Source organism: Panthera pardus, unplaced genomic scaffold (genome assembly GCF_024362965.1).
Source record: "Panthera pardus isolate Hobbes unplaced genomic scaffold, ASM2436296v1 HiC_scaffold_12, whole genome shotgun sequence".
Classification (NCBI taxonomy): domain Eukaryota; kingdom Metazoa; phylum Chordata; class Mammalia; order Carnivora; family Felidae; genus Panthera; species Panthera pardus.
In genome coordinates, this window is record NW_026526677.1 from 3,490,313 (window position 1) to 3,516,837 (window position 26,525).

The window sequence follows — 26,525 nt, forward strand, 5'->3', positions numbered from 1 at the left end:
CCAGCACATGCAAAAACCTGGGGCTTTGTGTGAGACACCTTTTCGTCTCGTGTTGAAGATGTGGCATCTCTGTGGACGTAGGACTGCGGTGAGACGGGCACACCTGCGGACTCGACTCAAACTGCAAGACAAGTGAAGTCCTGACATCACAACGTAAGGCAGAAGGAAGCGAAGGATCGAAAACTGGAACATTTGAATGCAGGCACAGGATTTCAATGCAGGCGTGGTGATTTGAGAAAGGAGTTTGGCTTTAAAAATGGTCAAGGCGATAGAAAAAGCAGCTTCCACCACGAAGAGGAAGGACGCGGTTTCCCAGACGCCCCAGAGAAGATTGCGGAGAAGCAGGAGCTACCGTCCTCCGCGTGTCACCCACTCCAAGACAAAACGTGAAAAACACAAGCAAATCGCTTGAGGAGGCCACGGCTGCCTGCACAGCTTTTTCATGCAGAAGGAGGTGCCCCGTCGGGGGGAAAATGCCACAAAGGACATTTATTCACGAGAAAGCAAGTGAGCACCAAGAAGCTGGGTAGGAAGGGGTGAAGCAGCTACCGTCTGAGCGGACACAGGCGGGGGTGTGATCAGGGCGGCTGGCCCTGTGTAGGAAGCTCACCCCGGGGCCCTGAAGGCAACAAGTCCCAGTGGCCAGTGGTCTGGCTGCACAAGCAGAGCCCTTTCCCTGGACCAGTTCCATCCCGGCTCTGTCCCTCAACTCAGGAAGTACGCTGAAAGCAAGGGACTGTCCTCTCAAGTTCTTCTGACATTGGACGATGTCCTGGCCACCCAGAACCCCACGGGTCACCACCAAACGTGTCTGGGCGGCTCACTCGCTCCGGAGCGCAGCGGGTCTAAGTCAGCCTGCGGACCAGGGGCCACGAGGACCTGTGAGGCTCACGACACAGGCACTTTACAAGGAGGACGGTCAATGCTACCGAAGAGAACCGCCATAGGGGGAACGCTTTGAAAGCCGGGAAGATGCCAAGGGACGTTACAAACAACTCCGTGAAACCGTCAAGCCCAACACAATGAAGAAATCCCTGCTGGAGAGGACCGTCCAAATGACGCGCGTGATCTCACAGGACGTACGACACAGCCGATCGGGGAAATCGTGAATGGGACTGTGGAGACGGCAGAAAGGGCTGGAGGATGAAGGGACTCAAGATGCGGATCCCGAAGAGGGTCAAGAGCTCAGGGAAAAGCCCAGAGGAGGTCACAGAAGACGGCGGCGCGGAGAGGAGAGCCGGTGAAGCAGCCGGAGGCCGAGGAAGGCGGCAGGGCTGGAGAGCACGCTGCCGCGAGGAGCGCCCCGGCAGAGGCTCGGCTCCTTTCACCACACGGACCTTGCCGAGGCCGGGGTGCGGGGACTACAGCCAACGTCTGCGGAGACGTGGACAGGGAAACGGGAAGGCACGGAGGGGGACAGAAACGCACTTCCGGAAAGCTGCATCGAGGGTGCCCGCCTCCCCCCGCTCCCGCCCCCCGGGCCCCGAGACCCAAGACGGCCCCACCCAGAGGGTCCCCCCCCCCCGCCCCAAGCAGGTCCGCACACGAGGACCTCCGGGACGACCCGCCCCCCGCTTCCCGGACAGCAAATCCTCACCACGGCGCCCAGCGAATCACCTCGCCTGCCAGGCGCGTCTGTGTGTGAAAATCGAGTGAGCGCACGGCGAGGCCACGCGAGACGCGTGCGTGTGGCCACCACCGAGGCGTTCATCGGGAAGAACGTCGTGTGCGAGACTTGTGTGCGGTTGGACAGCCTGTCCTCACACGCACGGGCATAAGGGGAGTGAGATCTGACCTAAAACGAGTAACGTGTTGTCTCATAACTTGGCTTTCAAAGAACGACATTACCTTGCAGCGTGCCTCTCTCGGTCCCTGCAGAGGATGCCTCCCGGCCTACTATCTCCGGCGGTCTTGCTAAGGTAACGACGTGTCCAGCGCTGTACCGTGAATCCGGCTGTAAAAGTATAGGCTAGGCCGAGACGAAGCAACGAAGCAACCAACCTGCTGATTACACCAGGCCCAGGCCGTCATGAAGCATTCACCCTGATACGTCTCGCTGTGAGGGCATGAATTGCTATGCCTGCAAATAAACGTGAACCTTTCGTGTTCTTCTCATTTCTGACGCCTACTGCTAGCAACACACGTAACCACAGCTCTTTCTGTCACGGAAGACACAGCGCCAACGCGGGTTCTGACAGACGATTCATCCTGTAATCCGATAATAAGCTTAGGTATCAAGACAGCATGGCGCTGTGAATCTGCTTTCCCTGTCACTTAAAACTTTTTTTCTAGCTTACTTTAAGAATACAGTATAATGAACTACTGGGACCACATCAAAGTAAAAAGCTTCTGCACAGCGAAGGAAACAATCAGCAAAACTAAAAGGCAACCGACACAACGGGAGAAGATATTTGCAAACGACACATCAGATAAAGGGTTAGTATCCAAAATCTATAAAGAACTTATCAAATCAACACCCAAAAAATAATACAGAGAAGAAATGGGCAAAAGACATGAATAGACACTTCTCCAAAGAAGACCTCCAGATGGCCGACCGACACATGAAAAAATGCTCAGTATCACTCATCATCAGGAAAATACACATCAAAACCACACTGAGACACCACCTCACACCGGTCAGAATGGCTCACATGAGCAACTCAGGCAACAACAGATGTTGGCGAGGATGCGGAGAGAGAGGGTCTCTTTTGCCTTGTTGGTGGGAATGCAAGCTGGTGCAGCCACGCTGGAAAACAGTAGGGAGGTTCCTCCAAAAACTAAAAATAGAACTACCCTACGACCCAGCAATCGCACTACGAGGCATTTATCCGTGGGATACAGGCGTGCTGTTTCGAAGGGACACATGCACCCCCATGTTTATAGCAGCACTATCGACAATAGCCAAAGGATGGAAAGAGCCCAAATGGCCATCGACGGATGAATGGATCAAGAAGATGTGGGATATACATACAGTGGAGTATTACTCGGCAATCAAAAAGAATGAAATCTTGCCGTTTGCAACTACGTGGATGGAACCGGAGGGTATTATGCTAAGTGAAATTAGTCAGTCAGAGAAAGATAAATATCATATGACTTCACTCATATGAGGAATTTAAGAGAAAAAACAGATGAACATAAGGGAAGGAAAGCAAAAATCATATAAAAACAGGGAGGGGACAAAACAAAAGAGACTCTTAAATACGGAGAACAAACGGTTACTGGAGGGGTTGTGGGAGGGGAGATGGGCTAAATGGGGGAGGGGCATTAAGGAATCTACTCCTGAAATTGTTTCACTATATGCTAATTTGGATATAAACTTTAAAAAATAGAAAATACAAAAATAACAAGAATACAGTATATAATACATACAACATACAATATAAGTAGCGATGGACTACTTGTGTTACTAGTAAGGTTTCCGGACAACAGGAGGGTATTAGTAGTTAAGTTTTGGGGGGAATCAAAAGTTATACATGGATTTTCGGCTGTGGGCAGGGCGGCACCCCGAACCCCAAGTTGTTCAAGGAACAGCTGTACTCATCCATGAGGAATAACAAAGCAAGCAGTACTGCTGTAATCAACAACAGAAAAGAGTAAAATAGAAAAAGGTTTTCTTTTTTAATTTTTTAATGTTTTTATTTATTTTTGAGAGACAGAGTGCAAGTGGGGGAGGGGCAGAGAGAGGGGAAGACACAGAATCCGAAGCCGGCTCCAGGCTCCGAGCCGTCAGCACAGAGCCCGACGCGGGGCTCGAACCCACGAAGCGTGAGATCATGATCTGAGCCAAAGTCAGATGCCTAACTGACTCAGTCACCCAGGCGCCCCAGAAATATTTTTTCTTGACTGTGGTTATTTCAGGGGGAGCACACCGAAGGGGATGGGGAGGCAGGTAATTTACAGAAACTGCGAGTGTTTTCATGGGTGTATAATAAGCTAATGGTCATTTTACCTAATTCACCTTGTAAATCAGAGTGTCGTCTTCTAGAGTCCACAGCTATGGGTGATCAGCTTTCACCTTCCCAGCATGAGAAGGCCCTACAGACCCGCTCCCCCAGGAAACCTGGGGAGAATTATACCCAACAACAACGATTCAGCCTCCAAAGCCATCCAAAGCACACAACAAATGAAGAAACACCAATTTTTTTTTAAGTCTATCATGATTCACTAAGGAAGGGGAGTCTGTAATATCTGAACCCAAACTGACCCCCCCCCCCCACCTCCCACTTCCTCCCAGCTCAGGGAGGTGGACATTCCACTGCAGAGGCTACAGCCAAGAGCATGGGAATCCCGTGCCTCCCAGCTACCCGTCTGCTACAGAGGCCACATCCTGGGCACGAGTGGCGGGAAGGCCGGGGCACCCTGGTTCTGCCCAACCCCGCTCAGGTAAAGGAGGCCGGAACCCTGGCTGGAAGGGGCAGGCTGAGGCGGCCGGGCCGCGGTCATCTTTGCCCTCGCTCTCTGCCGAGACGGTGATGGACCCCAGGCTGCTGCCCACCCTCCACCAAGTAAGTGCTCAGCCCCTAGAGGAGGGGTGTCCCCGGACAAGCTTGCCACTGTCCCCAGCCCTGGTTCAGAGGTGTTGCCGAGGGAGAGGAAAGGCAGGAAAAGAGAGGACTCCTAACCTCCTTCCAAAGGAAGGGACGTCACAGGCAAAGTTTAAAGCCAGAGGAGGCCGTACTGAAAGGCAACTGGGCAGAGACTCAGCCCAGACTGCAGGGTGGCCCTTGTGCAGGAGAGAGGAGATTAAGGCAACCAGAGGAACCCTCCCAGGGCCAGGACACTATCAAACACTGACTCAGGTACAATTCCCAGGAAGGAAGCAGAATCTGCCTGGTTTAGTTTGCAGAGGCATTTCTAGCCCAGAGCATCATTGACAACAACAGAGCGGATGGCTGGCGGTGAGCGCAACTCACAGCTGAGGGTGGTCAGGGAACCAGCGGGAGAGCACCCCCACCTCACTGCAATCATCTGGCTCTTCAACAAACTGCTTACGATGTTCGATTCATTTCCTAGATATTTCAGGGCAATTCACCCCACACACGCGCGCGCACACACACACACGCGCGCGCAGCGCACAGTGCTCTTTGGACACAAGGTTGCTCCTGCTAAAGAATACAGACAACCCTTTACTTCAGTATTTCAAGGCATACCTGCAAACACAAAAAAATTACAGTGAAACGGAATGAGAACAATCCAAACGTGTCTTCAAACCTGACAAAGTCTGTTGGGTGCTGAGCTGTCTTCAGAGGCCCAGAAGGCAGCACTGAGAAACGGGCCCCGCGGTCAGGAAGCCGGGATCTCCCATCAAGGTCTCGCAGAGATTCCGTCCACGGGAACCCGAGGGAATCAGACCAAACCCCTCGCTTTCCATCTGCTCTGGGAAATACCTTGAGCTGACCGCCAGGTCATCCAATGCCTAATGTTGAGAGAGTTGCATCTAATCTTCAAGACCTCGTATCGGAAAATACTGTTCCTGTTGCAGGTGAAGGAGAACCAGACTCAACGCGGCGTCAGCGAGACGCATGGTCACTCACACGGCAGGCAAGCGCAAGGGGCAGCTGGCTGCAGGCCTGCCTGGTTCAGGGCCTCGGGTTTTTATCTTCATATTTTGTCCCGTTGCGCAGGAATCCGGGTCAATTCACTAATTCTGTCTCTAATCGTGCCCGGTCCAAGTTCATCGTTCCAGCCACCACCGTCTTCACTCACTAGATTTCGGACTGTTTTCTGTCCTGCCCTCCTTCTCCGGTATCATTTGTTTGCTTTAGAATTTCTTGTTTCCTCAGGGATGTTAATCTTCTTAAACATCTCAAACACACTTATTTTGGCAGTTTTACTAGACTACCCGTGCGTTTTGGAAGAAGTAAATGCATCGTTCTGTAAGGTGCCGACTCTGGAAGCTGTGGGATCTGGCTTCCGGCTCAGCCCGCGTAGGTTATACCGCTGGCACTTCCCTCCCTGCCTAGCGTCCAGCCACTGCCCCTCCGGGCTTCCCAAGGCCTCAGGCCAGAACTAGGCTTCCACGGTGACAGAGTTCCCGCTGCCTGGCTCCTTACAGACGGTGCAGACCCTGTGAGAGAGTCACCGGACACTGTGGCACAGCCCAGGCCCTGCTCCCTATCCTCCCAAGGCCCACAACTTCCCACAAAGCCCCAGTGTACTGGGGACAGTGACCTTAGCGTGGGGAAGCCTCATCTAAAAGCAGCTCCAAAGAGCGAGTCTGATTTCAGTTCTAATTCCACCGCACACCTTGGTCCCTGTGACCCCGGGCCACAGGAGCCAGGCTTCCTACTGGCCCTGCATGCTCGGTGCCTAGGGCACAGCAGGCGGGGGAATCTGGCCAACTCCAGCCTACCGCGCTGGGTTTCTATTCGGTTTCTGTACTGAGGGGTATTTTTCTCTTCTGGGGGTGTGGCTGTTTGGTTTGGTTTGTCTGTTTCTCTACTTACATTTCACTCTCCCACTGCCGTTGGGAGTGAGGTCTGTCGAAGCACGTTTGTGCTGCCATCCCGACTGGAAGTCACGATTCGTTCGAGCGACGGCCGCACGGCAGACCGGCGGGCCCGGCCCCTCCGCAGGGCGCGGAGCACACAGACAGACCAACAGGAGGCCCAGCGCGGTCTGCGCCCCGAGTGACAAAGGCCCGGGCTCCGGGCAGGGGGGGGGGGCAGCACGGACGTCGCGTGTGCTGGGAGGCGGGCGCGCTGACCCGGAGGTCCGCCGACGGAGAGGGCACGGCGGGTGAACCGTGAGCCGTGTGGCAGGAGAGCCTCGTCATGAGAGCAAAGCGGCGTCTGGTAGTGGGGAGGGCGTCAGGGGCTCGGTGGGCTGGGGCTCAGGCAGCGTGTGGGAAGCGGTAAGGGAGGCTGGGCGGGCAGGGGCCAGACCGCAGGCCCACGCGCACCCCAGCACGGAGCCCGGATCTCATCCCGAAGGCTCCGGGAGTCGTCCATCTACAGACTCTGAGGGCCCTCCCGAGGGAGCAGGCCAACCGTTCCAAGTCCCAGGCAGTGCTCAGACACAAAGGGTTCGCTGAGTCAACAAAAGCCCCCGGGAGCAGTGCAGAAGCGGGGCTGGGGGAAGAGACGAGTGACACAGCAGCTCCCAGGCCACGGCAACCCCCCGGGAAAGAGGAGTGTCCGAATCAAGACCAGGGTTAGAGAGCTGCCGCAGCCCGAGAGAGAATTCTAAGACGGAACACAGCATCCCACGTGCCACTTGCTGTGCCCTTCATCAGTCTTAAAGGGTCCCCTGGAAGGAGGGGGAGGCCAGAAGCGAGGAGGCCGGTCAGGCGCCGCGGTAACGCGCAGGCCCAGGGCACGGGAGAGGCAGGCGGGTTCCCAACAGGCTTTACGGTAGTGCCTGCTGACAGATGGGCGAGAGAGAAAGGCCCAGGACGACTCCAGCAAGTGAAGGCCAGAGTCCCCATTTCCTGAGCGGGGCGGGGCTCTGGAAGGGAGATCTAACAGCCTGCGTGGGCGTGCTCCATTTGGGACGTTACACGACAGTCAGCGGGCAGCACGGAGCAGAGTTGAGGCCCCCAGCTGGAGTTCGGTGTCGGTGCAGGTAGGAGAACACCCTCGTTCCAGGCCAATCACAAGGCACTGAGTGTGGGTAAGAAGAGAGGTGAGGTCCCAGCCCTGTGCCCATCTAACACCGGACGGTGGGAAAACGAGGGATGGACTGGGAGTGGCCGGCAGGCAGGAGGGAACCAGGGAGGGGCCGTCTCAGGAGTCAACGGCTCTCCGCATGTGTGACCCTGGCAGAGGGGTCAGCTGACTGACTGCCTAGAGGAGGTCAGTGGGGGGCCCCCAGCACAGCAGCCCTGGAGCAGGGGGGCAGGCCTGCCTGCACAGAGGGCACCAGGGACAGGAGGAGAGGCAACAAAGCCATGAGCCGGGGTGGGGGTGGGGAGGTGGGGACAGAACTAGGGTGGTGGCTACGCAAGTCACAGGCTCAAGAAAGGCCTTGGGGGGTGACCCAGATGCCTGCTGGTGGGGAGAAGCCAGGGGAGAGGGGGCTGACAGAGCGGCCACTCCGCGCAGCTGAGAGCAGATCACGGGGGTGGTGCAGTAGCAGACGGCCTTCCCTGGGAGCACGTGGCCCCCTGCGCTGGAACGGCAGCTGAACACGGGGGCGCGGACACGGACAGCCTGGCAGTTGTGTGGTGGGATTTATGGAAGTCCTCTTCTGCCGTCTCCCAGTGTCAGTGCAAGTGACATGCAGACAGACTTGCATAAGGCGTGAGGACGGGCAAGGAGCACTGGGGAGAAGGAGGGCTGCCTGGAGGAGAGGGCCCCCACGGCCACCAGTCATGAAGGCGGATGCGGGAACACACTCGACTGGCGCAGCCTCCTGCCAGGTAAGGACGGTGAAGTGAAGGCAGGGACGGGGCTGGGCAGCAGGGCAGGCTGTGGTGAAAACAGACCACAGGACTGCAGGCAGGTGAGGAAGAAAGCAGAGACGGGGTGGGGAGGGGGACAAAGGACCAGAACACCAACACCCTGGCAGGGTCACAGGACCACAGGTCCAGGAGGGCTGGATATCAGCGTTTTATTTTTAAACGTCTTACCGTCTATTCCCAACAAAGCTCACTGGCTTTAAATGAAATACCTGGTCAAAAGACAACAAGCAGACTCCAGAAGCTTGGGGGGCGTGAGAACAGGGCTCCAAATTCCCAATATGCTCCAGCTAGGAGGCGCTGGTCACCGCACAGCCTCCCGATCACTCCTGCGCCCCCAGCTAGGAGGAGGCAGACACCCCACAGCCTCCCTGATCTTGGCGACAGGCCCCTGGCAACGGATGGGACCCGCCCTAGCCCCACCTGCACTCAGCTATGAGCCCCTTGCCTCCACACCCCCACTGGCACACTCTTCCTGTGACACTCCTTCATCACCAAAGTCCAAAGTCCCATTACGTTTTTCATAAAGTCCCAAACTGTCTTGGTTCATCTGTTAACAGAATATATTTACTTCCCATCGTTTTGGTTAAATGAGTTTCTTACAACAAATTCAACAGCCACATCATTCCACGATACACCACTTTGGCCACAGCAGAAAACAAATTTATAAAAACTTGACAACTACTTTTACTCCTTAAAGAAAAACCTTTCTCTTCGGACAAAAGAATTCAAGTGAAAAGAATCGAAGCAAATTTAAACTTAGGAGTTTAGATAAACATTCGACAGGAAATTCCAGAGCTTAAGATTCCAAAAAACACGTTCATATGTGCACTGTTTGTGTTATTATTGCAGAGAAAAACTGGTATCGCTCAAACAGCCCCAAATATGAGCAGTAAATGACCTACGCAGTGACCACCAAGAAATCCACGGGTCAGCAGCCACACTTTCTCCTCTTCAGAAAGAATGTTTGTTTAAAAAACACTGCACACCAAGCATCCGACTAGCAGTGACATTCTATTTACTGCAACCGAAGTTTGAAGCATTTTTTGCAACTGAATAGATATAATACTCACTGGAATATTCCCATTTAATTTTTTTTTAATTTTTTTTTTTAACGTTTATTTATTTTTGAGACAGAGAGAGACAGAGCATGAACAGGGGAGGGGCAGAGAGAGAGGGAGACACAGAATCCGAAACAGGCTCCAGGCTCTGAGCTGTCAGCACAGAGCCCGACGCGGGGCTCAAACTCACGGACCGTGAGATCATGACCTGAGCCGAAGTCGGCCGCCCAACCGACCAAGCCACCCAGGCGCCCCTGAATATTCCCATTTTAAACAGAAACCTGAGCAAAGCAGATGCGTGTCTCTTCGGACATTCCCAGAACCGAGAACGAGAAAAGCAACACTAACCCATTAGCATCAGTTCAAGAACTTGGTTTCACACGGTGCTTGTGCACGTTGGTGTTTATCATTTTAGGACAAGAGGCCCAGATCTGGGTAAGAGGTTCAGATCATACAAACCAGACACTATTCATAAAAATCCACAATCAGGCCACTTTTGAACGAAGTCCCATGGCTCGGATGAGACACTCAACTCCCAAAGTGACGAACACAGTCGTCCCCGCGGCTCCAGGAGGACGACTCTGGGTGGAAAAGCACGGGTGACGCCTCGCGCCCACCCCCAGGTCCGAGCCCTCCCTTGTCCTGCGCCCTCCCCCTGGTCGCCCGAGTGACATTACCACAGCTCTTGGTTTTGACCATGTCCATCACTGGCCCCATTTTCTTTCTTAATGACTTTTCGCTGTTCTGCTAACCTGCTGACACAGAGCAAAGCCTCACAGAAGGCACAGAACCCGTGTGTTCTCGGTGCAGAGACACAGAGCACAACAGAAACAGGCTGTAATTTTCAGCAAACGGAAAGGAACACCTGAAAACCTGACATGCTGAACCGGCTTGGATTATTTTCTGTCCATAGAAGCTATTTGCCTCCGCTTGAGGTTTAAAAGCATGTCAAATCTGGAATAAAAAGAAAACGGCAAGTTTATACACTAAAACTAATCAGCAAATCTTAGGCTCTAAACCCCCACTGTCTTGATGAAAAGTAGCTTCGGCTATCCATCTATGGGTATGAGAAGTTTCTGGATAACCATCTATGTGGTAACCTACTGATGGGAGAGAAGACAGACCAGGGGACACTGAGGAAGCAAACAGCAAACTTTCGCCTCCGTAGCACGTGACCCGTGGACGCACCGGACATTTAGAGCCATGTAAATGCAACAGCACTCGACTTTCAGTCCCCGATCACTATTTGCAAGCATCAGAGCAAAATTCATGAGCAGTTAAAAAATCCCCATACATACAACGTATTTTTCCTTGTCGGTTTAAGCAACAGATACTGAAAAAACGTATGCTCGTTCTTAGTACTTAGAAATGAAATAATCAAGACCGTGCAACCTGAATCCAAACAGGCCTGGTACAGAACAGTATTTCGATGTGACCTCAATTTGGTTAAACACAAACATACACGTGTATTTTTCACATGTACATAAGATAAAATATAGATGGACACCCACCAAACTGCTAATGAAGGTCACCCACTGTGAGTGGGAAAGGGGGCTGGAAAACAAGACTTTCAATCTACATTCTTCTTTAATTTCAACTTTAAGTATGTATTTGCTTTGGATTAAAAAAAAAAAAAAGACCAATCTCCCTTCTCTTTTCTTCTCTCTAAACAAAACGGGACACGAGCAGAATGTGCAGGGCCCACGTGGACACACAGTTTCCCCGAAGTCCCCGATTCCTTTTCTTGCTCTCTCACCAGCCCCCACGCTTTGGCTTCGGCCCCCACCACTGCACTCACTGCAAGAGCTCTGGCGGGCACCCCAGTGATGCCCTCGGCAGGGCCGACCCAGGGCCGCCTAGCATTCTCCCCACACCTGCCCGATCGGGAGCCTCCTCCCTCCTCCCTCCCCCCTCCTCCGCCCTCCTGCCTCGCCCCATCTCCAGGCTTTCTGCTCACCCCGTACCTGCTGGTGCTCCCGTGGCTGCACCCTCGGTCCCCAGCCCGCCCTGCACACCATGCCTGCCTGACGACGGTCCAAGGCTGCCCCCTCCCACTCGGGGCAACTGTCCACCTACCCACGATGCATCTCCACTCCAGGTTTTCTAGGAGACTCAAGCCATCTTCTCCAAACCGAGCTCATCTGCGTCCTCCACACTCCAGGGTCCACCCGAATCTCCGCCCTGGGGCGGCACGGGACCGTATCCCTCCAGCGACCGAGCCAGACAGCTGGACGCCGCCTCGCGGCCTCCTTCTCCCTCCACGTGAACTGACCTCTGGGGGCTGCCGACTCTACTGCACACCAGTGTCTCCTGGAACGTCTCTGCTGCCTCCCCCTCTGCCCCGGCTACCACGTCTCCCTGGTCTGGAGGGGTGGTGCCAGGAGTCAGCTCTGCAAGACCCCTCTCCCGCCCCCACCGCTCTCTCCGGCCACCTCGCTTACTGCTTTGCGCCTCGTGCACAACGCGTGGTCCCAACCGACCCACAGTTCCCCGAACAAAACTGCGCTGCTCCTTCCCACACGGTTGTCCTCTCTGCCTCAGACCCTCAGACCCGTGATCAGCCAGCGTTCCCCTGACCGGCTCCTCCTGCCGCCAGAGGCCGTTTCCAAGCCGGGCAAAGCACACATCTGCCCCGGAGGTTTCTAGGTGGCTTCTCGGCCTCCCCTCTGGAACCAACATTTGGGGGGAGCGGGGCGTGGGGGAGACCAGAATACGTATTTTGGTTCTTTTCGCACCGTACGGCTCCCTCCAGTGCTCACAGCCCATCAGCCAGGAAGCTGGGCCTTGGTTCGGGCTGTACACGCCTCTGGCACACGTCAACTCTGAGCCCCACAGACGAGTGTCCGCCATCAGGGCGCCACCAGGCACCGGAGCGTGTATCTTGAAAAGCTTCCTCGGGTAATTCGCCATCCTTCCGTGTGGGGCAACAAGTCAACTTCTCCACCTCGGTCACGCATCTACAAACGTGGGCAGCAGCACCGGCGTCCTGCCTCAGACCACAGGTGACACAACCGAACGAGGACACTGTCAACGCATCGCCACCTGTCCAGCAGCCCCCTCCCCAGGCAACCCCCACTCCCACGGGAAGCCAGCAGAAGCAGGGGTGCCGACAGGGTTTGGGGTTCGGATTCAGCCTGCCATATTGCTAAAATGAAGTCAGACACCTTCACACGTTAAGTCGGTTCCTAACGGCACCCCACGCACCAGACGTAAGAGCACACCCCGCTCAGGGGCGACGCCCCGGGCTCCGCAGCTCCCGTCCACCCGCACCTTTATCTTCCGCACAAACTTCCTCGTGGAACAGCCTACGTTCTCCACCTCTGCCTCCTGCGCGTCATACACCCAAGTTCTTGGAGCCCATCCCCCCTTCTCCTCACGGGTCCCCAACTGCTCTCAAGGATCAGCGAGGCTGAGCAGCGCTCGGAACCCACAGATCCCGGGCCCTCGCCTCTCTCCCGTACCGGGTCCCCTGCCTGGGATCCACAGTCACCAGCATCAGGCGCCCAGGCCCAGTCTGGTCTTCCGGAACTAGTCTCTGCTAAAGACTGAGGCACCAATGCCACCAACGTCATCTTGAACTGGTTCTGTCCAAAAACCGAACGTGATTTTCATTTGGAGGAGAAAAACAAAATAAACACCACCTTAGCGTTTCCTTAAATCTGCGGACGGACCAGGTTGAAAACGCACCATGCCAAATGTTTACAGCAGCTCCATCCAGAATTGCCAAAACCTGGAAGCAACCAAGACACCTCCGGCAGGTGGATGGACGACCAAGCGGGGGCCACCCAGACGATGGAGTATTATCCGGTGCCGAAAAGAGGTGAGCTCTCGAGCCACAAAAAGGCACGGAAGAACCGAAATGAATTTAAGTGGAAGAAGGCAATCTGAGAAGGTCACACACTGCAGGGTCCAACTCGAAGACATTCTGGAAAAGGCGGAACCACGGACACGGTAAAGAGATCAGGGGTTGCCAGGGGTTAGAAGGGAAGGAAGGATGAACAGAGCACCGAGTCTCAGGGCAGCGACTACTCTGTAGGCCACCGTAACGGTCGGTGTCCATTTGTCTACACCCACAGGACGTGCGCCACCAACAGGAACCCCAATGTCAAGCATGGACTCTGGGTGATGACGACGGTCAGTGTCGATTCGCAGACTGTCACAGATGTGCCACCCTGGTGGGGACGTGGACGGTGGGGGAGGCTGTGCGTGGTGGGGGCAGCAGGAGGCACGAGGGCAATCTCTGTATCTCCCCCTCAATTTTGCGCTGACCCTAAAACTGCTTTAGAAAGCATAAGATCTATTAAGAAAGTAATAACCTGTGCCAATTTTCTACCTCGGGCTTAGCGATCAGCGTCACTAATCCCAAACCACCTTCACTGAGGGCTGAACCCAAAGATCTCGCCACAGGACGCGGTCGGTTTACCGGCTACGGTGACCCCGACAGGTGGCGTTCGCACACACAGCCCCGGCCTGCCCACGATGAGAGCGAATCGTTTCTGACAACCTGACGAGCTTTGTTCTCTCGGCATCACGTTTTCGAGGTTTGCCGGTGGTGGACGTGTGTCGGGGCCGTCACCCGTGCTCGGGGCCGGATAATACTCCTCCTCCGTGCGGGCAGAGCGCGTTCGGCTGCCCAGTCACCCGCTCCCGGACGTCTGGGCGCTTCTGCTTTGTAGCTCTCGTGAAGAACACCGCCGTGAATTCTCCCATACGAGTTTTTATGTGGATCGGTGCATTCTCCTCTTGGCACACTGAGAGGAGACACGCTTCTCTCCAAGGTAAATGAGCGCAGCCTCCCCTAGCGTCTGACTTCCGGCTTAAATGTCCGGCTGGCTCAGCCGTCACTCTTTTCTTGTTTGGAAGGCCTGGCCTTTTAGGCAAAAGGTGCTGTCTCCTCACGGGCAGCAGGTACGAGTCTTGCGTCCCGTGCTGTTGTTACCTTCCTGCTAAAGAGCGAACCGAACTGGAGGTGGTGGTTCCTCGCGAGGAGGGAAACAAAGGCAAAGAAAACTGTAATCTAAATTATGTTTTCTTACAGCTGGCAGCCACTGACGGACACCTGCTGAACCGTGCAGGGCGTGGTCTTCCTTAAGGAACTCAACGGCCGCCTGAGTCCTTTTATTAAAGGCTAAAAGTAACCTTATCTTAAGAGCAGCTAGCCCCTCGGGGTCCTGACAGCCTTGCTTGCAAATTTCGTAGAGACTTCTGCTATCCTGGGGTGCCTGCTGGCAAAGTAGGCTGAGCATTCAACGCCTTGATTTTGGTCCAGATCATGATCTCACGGCCCGCGAGTTCGAGCCCTGGATCGGGCTCTGCGCCAACAGTGCAGAGCCTGCTTGGGATTCTCTCTCTCTCCTCTCTTCTCTCAACAGAAACACTTAAAAAAGAGAGAGACTTCTGCTCTCCACAACCCCCACTAATTAAAAAAGTACATCATCAGTCACTCCTCACAATCCTAGTGCGGATCTCTCTGTCCCCGTGCTATAATAAAATCGCCTTTTTGCACCAAAAAAAGTCTCAGGAATTCTTTGTTAGCTGTTTGCTCGTGGACCCCACTTCGTAATTTCATCAAGCAGCATTTCCGTATTTGAACACAAATAATTTCTTACACTTAGTCAAGACAACGGCGAGTATGAATGCACACGTACATCAGCACAAACGTATATTTCAGAAGTGTATAACATTAATGAAACATTCACAGGTAAACACATTACAATTAAATTTTAGAACTGAGCTGGGGGGGGGGGGGCAGGGGAAAATCCTACTAATGAAATAAAAAAGCAAGCCGAGAAATCCTTCGCTCAAATAGGAACGAGTGTGTCCTGGAATCTTCTACGTAGGGTTTTTTTTTTAATATGACATCGTTAGCTTAGAAGAGTTTCGGACCAATTAAAAACACGAGAAAGTAGTAAGATGGAAACAACATGAGGCGCACTAACGCCCAGTCTGTGTTCACAGGTTTCGAGCTTCGCGGCGGAGTGTGCGGTCTTTGGCACTGTTCACACTCACTGGGGTTTAAGATGGCTTCCATTTCAAGGATTTAATTTCACAGACGTATGCATCTGCCGAGAAATTACTGAAGCATAAACTGTCTTTCAAGTACGCGAGCAAAAATGGCCTGTCTGACCTCGACGGTTTAAAGCCAAAATTAGGAACAGCGTGAGATCCATTATTTCCACAGAGGTGTTTTAGTCATGACAAGCTTTTTTAAAAACCAGTAACAGCAGCAGCACTGGAAGGGGGCTTAGGCCACAACTTTTTCTTATACAAACCTTTAAACGTTTTCTTTTTTAATGTTTATTTAGTTTTGAGACAGAGAGACAGAGCATGAACGTGGGAGGGTCAGAGAGAGAGAGGGAGACACAGAATCCCAAGCGGGCTCCGGGCTCCGAGCTGTCAGCACAGAGCCCGACGCGGGGCTCGAACTCACGGACCGCGAGATCGTGACCTGAGCCGAAGTTGGATGCTTAACCGACTGAGCCCCCCAGGCGCCCTTCTTACACAAACCTTTAAAAAAAATGTTTTTAAGGTTTTATTTTTTGAGAGAAAGAGAAGGAGCGAGAGAGCAAGCAGGAGCAGGGGAGGGGCAGAGAGAGAGGTGGGGGACACAGAATCCAAAGCGGGATCCAGGCTCTGGGCTTTAGGGCTCAAACCCACGAACCGTGAGATGGTGACCTGAACCAGGGTCACTCAACGAACTGAGCCACCCAGGCACCCCGACGCCATTTTTGGACACAGTAAGAAAGGACCACGTAGAAGAGTCTCCCTCCACCCTGCCCCCCTCCCTCTCCCACAAGGCAGGAAACTACAGTTACGGCTTTCCTGTTAATCCAGGGTTTTGATGCGCGTGTAAACCAATACATACATTCCCTTCCCCTTGTTTTTCTTCAGTTAACGATGTAACTGAAGAGGTTTCCAAGTCAGGTCACAACTCCGCCCTCCTTCTGTACAGCTGTTCTGACCGCATGTATGAATGAATCCAGAAGTCATCGTTTATTCTCCCCCGAGGGACGCGGGTGTTTACGCTTCTCATCTTCCACCTTTACGAACAACATGACAACAAATAACTCACTCTGAACACGTGCCAACGGTTTCGTCTTAGAATCTCTGAGTCAAAGGACAATTGTTGATTTTAATAGACACTGCTGAATCCCTCCTCGGGGGCCGGCAGTCTGTGAAAACACCTGTTCCCTTGCAGCCCTGCCCTCCCCGAACCATCGAACCTTAGCTTAACAACATGCTCCTTCTTGGGTCCGCCCTCCATTCCCTGTGCCTGTCCTGCAGGGCCCCCAAAATCTTTTCGGCTAGCCAGAGTCTGATGAGCGTCTGCGAGGCAGTGTGTCCCCTGCGACGCTCCATCACTCTCCCGACCTCACGATCACGGGAATGATTCTGACATTTCACTCACACAGCAGCCAGCTCACCGGTGAGACTGTTGTACCTGCTCATTTTCCCCACCTGATAATGCGCAACGCGGAAGGCGTGTCACGCTTATTTCAGTTCCCTCTGTGACGCCCAAACGAGATTAATCTGTTTTTCCTTCTCCTCACATTTGGAGGTGGCGGCCACGTCTTTGTAACGGGCGTCTGCTATGCCACAGAATGGCTTCTGATCGCGGTCTCTGAAACTCCAACGTCCATTAGCAGAAGGGGCAAACACCCACCTGAGGCGTTCTGGAATGCTCGTGCCTGGTATTCACATAAGGAAAGGCTTTACCGTAAACTGATTTTTACTTTGTTCACCTTTATGTATTTACTTTGAGAGACAGAGAGAGGGGGAGAGACAGAGAATCCCAAGGCTCAATCCCACAACTCTGAGATCATGACCTGAGCCGAAATCAAGAGTCAGACACTCAACCAACTGAGACACCCAGGCACCCCTGTAAACTGGTTTTTAAAACTTATTTTATATTATAATTAGGTATTGTATTTATTTTCTGAAATTATGTGTTTAGATAGGGTTTTTGGTGTTATTTCATGACAGCAAAGATTGTCATTAAAAATATTATAAAACAAAGTACCGGTTGCTCTGGAGTGCAACAGACCTGCCGGGTCAAAGGTTATGCGATTCAGCTCTCCGTATTTGCAACGTCACAGATTACAGTGAACTACATAAACAGGAGTTCTACTGGTCTGTCATTTCCATATACGTTTGTAATTTACAATAAAGAGAGGCTTTAGTGTCCTGACCAAACACAGAAATGTACACATCACAAACAAGCATCACCACCTCCACTGATGGCTCAGCCTGCAATATCGCTCTTACGCCCCTGTGCAGAGTGAGGGCCCCCTTACTACTTTGCAAGCGTGAAGCATTATTTGCAAAAAAACAAAAAACAAAAAAACAAAAAAAAACCCATTTATTTTGTTCAAATGTCACAACTTCTGCATTTAGAATCTCTGCCTTTTTCAACTCCGCCATGACAGTAAGGGATAGATTAAAATCTCATCCTGTTACCTAACAGTGAAAGTAATCGCAAACCTATGGCTATTCGGCTCAATATGCAAAGTATTAACGTAAATACTGCATATACGGTATGTGTGCCCAATTATAAGGCAACCACGAGTAAGCGGCGATTCCCCCACTTTCCGATCTAGACAACTGCTCAAAGTCTTGGCTACTTTACTGCGTACCTGCTAGGAATGTGCATTCTATGCACAGGCAGCCCAGACTCAGACTCAGACTCAGCCCTACGTGCCGATTACAATGAACAGAGAGAGGAAACTGTTCATTCTAGCCGCCTGCTCAGTTACTCCACCTAACACGCTGATTTTCCACCCCCGGTTACATCACGTGGATTTAGAACATCTCCAAGAGACCCTAGAACCACGTTTCCCGCTTCTCTGCTGTGAGGACACTAGCGCATCTTCTGGTGAACCACTGTGACACCAGCCACCACGTGGGCCCCCCTCTGGCCGCCGAGCACTCTGGCTGCAGACACCGGGCAGACTACCGCTCCCTTGCTCACCCACCGCCACGTTCCAGAACCACCGGGGGTCCTGCCCGAGGATGCCGGTGGTCTCCCTCCCGGCTACGACAGCACCATCCAAACACGGGCCAAATAAATGCATGGAAGTGACGGGAGGGTACCCGTGTTTCAGGCACCCTGAACTTGAGAAGGGACCCAGTGCTGCCCCGAGGGAAGGCCGGTGCGCCTGACGGACACCCCCGCGCCCCCAGTCACGTGGTGTCAGGCCGGCCCCGGCACCACTCAGGAACCGCCCTGACGGTTTACAGGTTAGCAGTTCTCCCAGGAAGTCTCAGGGTGTGCACGAGGTCCCCGTGAGTTACGTGCAATTCTAACACACTTCAGTGTCGTCAGTGCGCACAAGCGCTTCCGTTCTGCAGAGGATGCCACGATCGACACTCTCTTACGTGTGATTAGTACTCTGAACTCGTTACATGAGGACGTCCCAGATGCGTGAGACGTCCTAGACCCCACCTTTCAGGGCTCTCCCAGGTACGAGTAGGTGCAATCGCGTGGACAGGACCAGAAATTTCCACCCACCTTCTAGCAGGTGCCTCCGAAGAGCAGGACTCTGAATGCAACAGGGCCACCTAGCCCTGCGTGTGACCGCGGGGGCCCTCCTGAGAGAATTCCAGAGGCGATGGCCAGCATCGTCACAGGCACGCAGGTGAGAGACAGCAGGAGCCCAAGGCCAGCACAGAAGGCCCGGGGGCGGCAGAGTAGGCCTCCCGCCGCAGCCTCTGGGGACGCCACCCGGAAGACAGGCCTCTTGGGATAAAGTAGGGCCAGCACGAGAAACCGTACCCGGAAGCCTCCCGTGGCTCTGCGAGGCTGCAGGTCCTAAAGCGACCACACGGCCGGCGCTGCCCGATGTCCCCGGGACATCCCCCTCGACAAGTCCAAGAGCAAGTGTGGCGGCCCTTGGGGCCACATGGCTCAGGCCGAGTGAGAAGGCGACCGAACCTGACAAGGGCTCTGCTTCTCTCCGGTGCAGTTTCCACAAGAATGACACCGCCTACGGGAAAACAACATGGCCACGCTGGTGGAAACGGGCAGAATAAAGGGTCTGCTGTTCAAGGAGGAAGCGAAGCGTCTCTGCGGCCTGCAACCCCGACGCCACCTGTCACTCCACGGCCAGACTCGGGCCCTCGGTGACCACTTCTCGGTGAGCTCACACCCCCGCCCCTCTGCTGCTCCCCCGTCGCCCGTTCTCCCGCACCCCTTCCACAGACCAGCCTCGGGGCACCAGCCGAGTCCGCACGCTGCCCCCCCCACCCTGCCCTCCTGAATGCCCGATGGGACGCCACACACGGGGCTCGGCCACCGGACCTCCATGTGAGGGCGCTCCCGGCCCTCCGATCCATCCGTGTGGGAGCGCTGGGGCACACGCGGTTCCCCGGTCTGCTCGTGGGGAGAACCCCCCCGCCCCCGACGTGCTCACTCTGCAGGCCCCAGCAGAGCAGCAGCAAAGCGTGGTCGCCCAACAAGAGGCACGCGTGGAACTAAATCCGTGACGTCCCACCGCCCACAGCACCCCCCGCGCTCCGGGACCCCCTCCGACCTCGGTTCTGGGCGTTCACACCTTGCAAACCTGTGTCACGAAAGCTTCCGTCCCCGACGGTCTTGCTCTCCAACTTAACAAGAAGCAGGGGTGTAGGCACCACCTACACCCTTACCGGGATCGTCTCCGGGTAAGCTTGGCAGACAGGCATACAGGCTAAGAATGAGCAGCCCCTTTCATCTGGACACACGATTTACGGAACGAAAACAAGATTTCTGAGGTGCCGTGCTGCGTGTTAGAAGGTTCAAACGTCGATCTCAATGACTCTATCTTTGCTTCACGTTCCACATGGTTTTCGAAACTGTTCCCTGTCCCTCACCACGTGGGTTTCTCAGCCCCGCTGCAGGGGCCACATAATTACCTCACTTCACAAACCGAACACAGGCCCACACAGGTCAGCAGGGCACGAAAGTCACGGGTCAGTAAGCAGCTTGGGACTCAGCAACAGGGACGTCACCTTCGGGGGACAAGAGCATGCCAAGTACCCAAATCACGTCCCCGTGCAGGCCGACTGCGTGCGGGGTCCCGGGGGCGCGCGAGTGCACACTCGTCGCAGGGTGCGGGGGGCTGTGGCCCCGAATCTGCGTACAGCACGGGCAGATGGATCGTATTCTCCACTGTACGGATGACACAACAGACTCGGGAGTGAAACACTGTCCATGCGTTAGTGCAAAGAGGTGGAGGGGGAGGGAGAGGGGGGCAGACGGGGGGAGGGAGGGAAGCGCACTCAGTGGGGAGCGGTCCGCCTGTAACCCACCAGGAAACAGACGGCCACAGACCCCCAGGAGACCTTTCTGTGATTCCTTCTGTCCCCCGACGACAACCTTGCTACACCCTTAAAACTACTATTTCGTCTCTGTCTTCCCTAAAACTGATGGCATTTTCAGACGCCAGAGAAAAGACAAGAGAACAGGAAGCGTCAGGCATCAGGCCTCATCCTCTGCTAGAGATGCGACAGACCCGGAGACCCGGTGGGTACCGGGTGGTCAGCGGGCCTCACGGGGCTGACCTCGGCCCTGAGAGACGGCGGTCTGACACAAGGGAAGGTGGGGAGGCACGTCCCGGAGCTGTGGAGGCCAAGGGAAGGAGGGCATGGTGAACACACCGGTGTGGCCAGAACGAGGGGGTCTGTACAGGGAAATGAGCGGAAGCTGAGTTAGGCCAGAACGTGGGGGCTGGGAGTGCCAAACTGAATGAGTTTGGAGTCTGCCCCCGCGGCCACGGACAGGCCCCGCAGGAAAGCCGGCAGGGCGAGGTCCGGGCCACGCTGCTGGTGGCCGTAAGGTGTGCCGGGTGGGCTGGAAAAGTTAAAGGTGCGTGCGGGGCCTCACCCCGCTGGCCCGTGGCAGGCACACAGGGCCCAAGCTAGGGTACCGGAATCCGAAGGAAGTCAGGACGACGCTGGAAAAGAGAACACGGACAGAAACCGGGCCAGGGACAGGGGGCCGAGAGGGGAGGGAGGGTGATCACAACTCGGGAACACGTCATGCAGCGGGACACCTCTGGCTTGCGCGTAGAAGGCGTGACACAAGGCGGGTCCGGGGCACGGGAGAACATCACAAAGGTGGGGCTGGAGACACAAACGGAGCCATCATCTTCCAGAAGGGCGGCTGACCCCACAACGTGAGCGCACGCCCAGAATGGAGACTACAGAGGAGAGGAAGGGTAACAGACGTCCTCGCACGAAGACGGTACTTTATTAAATGGAAACGGTCATCCCAACGTCTCTGCCCAGCAAGTGCTCCTTTCCCTCCATTCTTCCACAGACGTTCCCGAAGGGAAGGAAACACAGACGTGGATACGAGCACCAGGCAATTCCCCAGCTCCCTGTAACTGCTGGCACTTTTTAAAGTTACTTGAAACTAGCATCATGTGTGTCAACATCACTTTCCGCAGCGTGACCATAAAGTCGCGAGTAGGGATGCGCCTGGGTGGCTCGGTGGGTTAAGCGTCTGACTCCGACTTCGGCTCAGGTCACGATCTCACGGTTCGTGGGTCTGAGCCCTGCATCGGCCTCCCTGCTGACAGCTCGGAGCCGGCTTCGGATCCTCTCTCTCCCCCTCTCTCTGCTCCTCCCCCGTGCGCACGCACTCTCTCTCTCCCTCTCCCAAAAATAAACATTTAGAAATGAATAAAACGTGAAAACTTGCAAGGAGAGAATCTAAAGATGAGCCCCCAAGGGAAGCAATGCAGCGTTTGTTTTCAGAGCAGAGGACAGGCGCAATCCAAGTCGAGAGTCCCAGTAACGTCTCCACTGAGTGCCCTGGGGCTCTCTGAGCAGCACGCGGAGGTTCCTAGGCCTGCTCCGCGTGACGGATCCACCTGGAAGCTGCTTAATAAACAGGCTAGTTGGCTAACGCTCACAGGTTCTCTGGAAAACACCTCACCTCCAGGCAGCGCCTCACCTTTCACAGTGACGACACGGTGGGGGGCAGAGAGGGCGGCACCGGCCACTCAAGGGCGCGGGCAAAGCACACAGAGCCGATCGACGGTAATGCGCTTGAAGCAATCTCTTCATTCATCGTCAAACCTTGCTGGGAACAAGTATTTCCAGAGTTTGCACAAGAAAACCACCTTGGAGTGTACATTCTTTCCAACTCACTGTCTCTGTTCTAACCACCGCCCACCTCCACGGGCCTTCCTTACCACTACAGGTGACCACACACCTATCACAAAGACAACATTTCTGTTTGTGAACCTTTCTTGTACTTTCTCCTCGAAATGCAGTACAGATCATCAGGCACCCTGAACTTGAGAATGGACAGTTCAGCCTTCTCAAGGGAGAAGAAATAACACAGGGCCGTGGCATTACAGAAGAGATGAGGGAAGGAAGAACATCAGACGACCAATTTCAATCTTTACTTGACAAGTGCTTTCTTCCTTTCTTTCCAGGGGGAACTGGGGCACAGGGCAGACGGACGCGGCAGGCTTCCCGGATGACCCCAGCCGGGGTGTGCACGAGGAAATGCCTACCTGCCGTCTTCAGATGGCTTTACAGACACAACCGTCAGTGTCGTGAGTCGGCCGGCGACATCTGTCATCTGTCTGGCCACCCAGCCTCCGTGCCCCCTTCCCTCCCTCCGGGAAGAGCCCCAGGCCCCCAATCGCTGTCAGGGTCCGCGCTGTGCACAGGAGGGAACACGCACCCGGGCAGGACACACAGCTTCACCGGAGCCCTTCACGGCAGGACCGGGCTCCCACCTTCCCAGTCCCCAAGGTGACTCACTCCTCCGCATGGATCCCCCAGGTAGGTCTGGGACCAGGCCCCTGGACTCGGCACGCTCGCTCTCCCCACGACATCGTCACGACAGAGGGCCCCAACCACGTTTCTCAGCGTGGGTCCAAAGCACACCAGCTCCAAGTGGGAATACCCCGCACTGCGGACGTGCTGGGGGGAGGACGCCGTCACCGGGCACGGCACGTGTCCGCGGTGTTTGCCCGTTCCCACGGCGCTCACGGTTACCTCTGGAAATCCTACAGAAAAGCACTTTCCACCCTACCGAGCTTCCTTGTGTGGCTCACCGGTGACTGTGGGAATACTGCCCACGTTCGCTACCGCTTCTCAATTACACGGGCTCTCGAGGGGTCTTCACGGAGGCACCGTGGTCACCGTCCCCATGCTGTGTCGCTCGGGCCCAGCAGGAACCTCCCTCTGAGCACGGGCTGCAGACCACACGGCACGAGAAAGCAGTTCCCTACAAACCACGCACGCAGGGACAGCGGAGAAAACACCTGTCCTCTCCCTTCAGACACCTGCCTCCCTGCCCTTCACCCACTCACGGTTCCTGTCGGGCAGCTAAAGGGCGTGGACAGGCCGCAAGGGGGAAACGTGCCAGAAGCACCCCCACCCGGGCCCCGTCTGCGGGGAGGACAGAAGGGAGGGGTGCGGGGGACGCTGACTCCATATGGGCCCCAGCGCTGACATCCGAGCCCCGAGGACCAGCAGGAGGGAAAGCACGGGAGGCCCCCAGACGTCTCTACGCCCCCGGGCCTTCCTCTGGAAGACAGGGCAGCGAACAACGAGGTACACAGTATAGTCTCACAGTGAGGACGTAATCCCACACGGAGGCCCGGAGGCCATCAGTCCCGGCTATGGACTCACTCAATCTCCAGACACCCGCCGGCCCAGCCCTTGAGCAGTACAGCAAAGGGCAGCCGCTCGGGAATGTCTGCTAGATAACGAGGCTGCTGCCCCCAGGGTACTGACGAGGGTACTGACGAGGCCGCTGGAGGCTCGGGGAGGAGGCGGCCAGGGAGAGACAGCCCGAGCCCTGCTAACTGCGCGGGGACAGACCGTGGGCCCACGCTGACCGAGCAGTGCGTGCGGGGAGCAGGTGGGACCCACCCGCAGACCCAGGCCGAAGCAGAAGCGAGGCGGCGGCGGATGCCCGCACACCTGCTTCCGAGCATCTGTCCGCCTGGGGACAGGGACGCACCTGCTTGCGGAAGATTCTGCCCAAGGACACAGTTTGCAGGGAGACTCCCTGGGTGCAGGTGAGGGGGCGGGGCCGCAGAGAGCAAGGGGAACTCTGCAGACTTTCTCCAGCCCTTCCCATCCGCGGGATGTCACCGATGAGCCCTTCCAGCACAGCAGACTCTCAAATCAACATGCAGGCCAGTCAAAACCACCTTCCCTGCCACTGCTCCCTTTCTATTTCGGGGCCCACAGGACACTGCGGCCTTACCTGTCACCCACGTTTCCCCTTAAATCATTTTCAGGTGGGGGAAGTGCGTGCCCTAGCTTCTGAACAGCACCTTCAGACTTCGAGAGAGACCGATGGCTCAGAAACACTGATGAGCCTCAAGGAGAACTTTAACTTTCACACACAGGATTCAACGTCAGCGTGCCATTGTGCAAAACCAATTTTTGGTATTACTGTTGGCAAAAGTCTCAAACCAGATAGGCAGGAGGGATAATTAGCCCATTTGCAGAGCAGAAAAACTTGGAAATGCAAGACATGTTTCAAACTCCCAAGTTGATTTTCTTTTTTTTTCCCCCCCAAATTGATTTTCAGAACAAAATGACATTTCTTCCTCAGAATAAGAATGACACCCTGAAAGCCAAGGGTAAAAACTCCACGGGCGGGCCTTCCCTGCCAAGTGAGCCACAATCCCAGGCTGCAGAATTCAGCCAAGAGCCTGCTTCTAGCTGCGGGGGGAAAAAACCTACAAAGTGGAAACATTTTGTCCACATCTCTAAATGCGCGTCAGCAAGTGCCAACAAAGCTTTAGCTGCGCCTCATTCCTGAAAGAGAAGGGGCACAAGGACTGATGGCTCCAGGGAAACAGGCAAAACCCAGGACCAGCTCGTGCAAACCAGGACTCGGGGCCACCCTACCGGTAAGAGGTAGGTGGCTCGGGGACAGGAGGAGCAAGACTGAGACTGCCTTTTTCTATAGTTCTGACTGCTAAACCATGTAAACAATGAAGTCCAAAAGAAAGACTCGAACCCTAAAATTAAGAATAATCAGCAACAGGGGCACCTGGGAGGTTCAGTGGGTTAAGCGTCTGACTCTTGATTTTGGCTCAGGTCATGAGCCCATGGTACCTGGGTCTGAGCCCCACGTCAGGGGCTCTCTCCCCCTCTCTGTGCCCCTTCCCTGTGCCTGCACTCTCTCTGGCTCTCAAAATAAATAAGTAAGCTCAAAAAAAAAAAAAAAAAAAAGAATACACAGAACAAATAAACCTAATATCAAATTGTATACGGTTATGTTACCAATCACATGCTTTAAAACTCATTATTCTAAGTGCACAGTCTTGGGACACATTTTTTCTCAAACCCAGAAGAACTGCAAAGACATTCTAAAACGTCACTGCATACGATGACTGTACCAACATGGTGTTAAGAACTGAAACTATTTTGTGCGTATCAAGGAAATAATACAGACATCACGAGAAGTCCAGGTTGTTTAAGAGACAGGAGACGCCAACATGAAATAAATCAAGGGGGAAACTAAGGTTTATTGTGAACAAAAGAAACACCAACATGAAATCCAAGTTTCTCTTCTTACAAATATTTTTGTCTGGCTCTGTCTCCAGAAAGGACCTCAATGATGCCAACCACGGTGACAGTGAGCATGCCTAGCTCATTGGATTTCCAAGTATGACTTCCACACTAAAAGGAACCCAGGCTCCTCAGAGGAAGGACTTCAGATCTGAGGCAGGAAAAACACAAAGTGAGCCTGGGACAAATTCTTGTGCCAGAAAACAGGGTAACGTTCAAAGACTAATGGGGCCCTGGCCAAAGGACACGGGAGCCACTCTGAGGGGGACAGCAGAGTACCTAAGGAATAAGGATGATAACGGACCGTGGCACACTCAAGAAACACAAATCCGAGTGTCCACAGCAATTCCAAGGAGAGAAGAATGACAGGAGTGCTCTTCACGGAAGAGGGCCTGTCGGTCCACGAAGGAGGACAGAGGCCGGACGATCCCCTCTGTAGCTCCCACGCGAGAACGGGTTTGCGCAGGACGCCAGGGACAACGCGGCCCACGGGGAGTGCCCCAGGGACCAGGGCTGTCACAGGCTCGGGAGGG

At 54.7% G+C, this 26,525-nt stretch overlaps 1 protein-coding gene across 8 annotated transcripts in view; it reads right to left on the bottom strand.

The window, feature by feature from the left end:
- PPFIA1 (PTPRF interacting protein alpha 1) overlaps positions 1 to 26,525 on the bottom strand; it is a 90,692-nt gene that overhangs the window by 50,884 nt on the left and 13,283 nt on the right. Inside the window, exon 1 of one of the 8 annotated variants that reach the window (XM_019415282.2) lies at positions 5,212 to 5,514. The exons of the other annotated variants lie outside the window; for them this stretch is intronic. The gene's annotated coding sequence lies outside the window, so the exon portion shown is untranslated. Of the gene's footprint in view, positions 1 to 5,211; positions 5,515 to 26,525 lie in introns of those variants that run through there. 8 annotated transcript variants of the gene reach the window in all.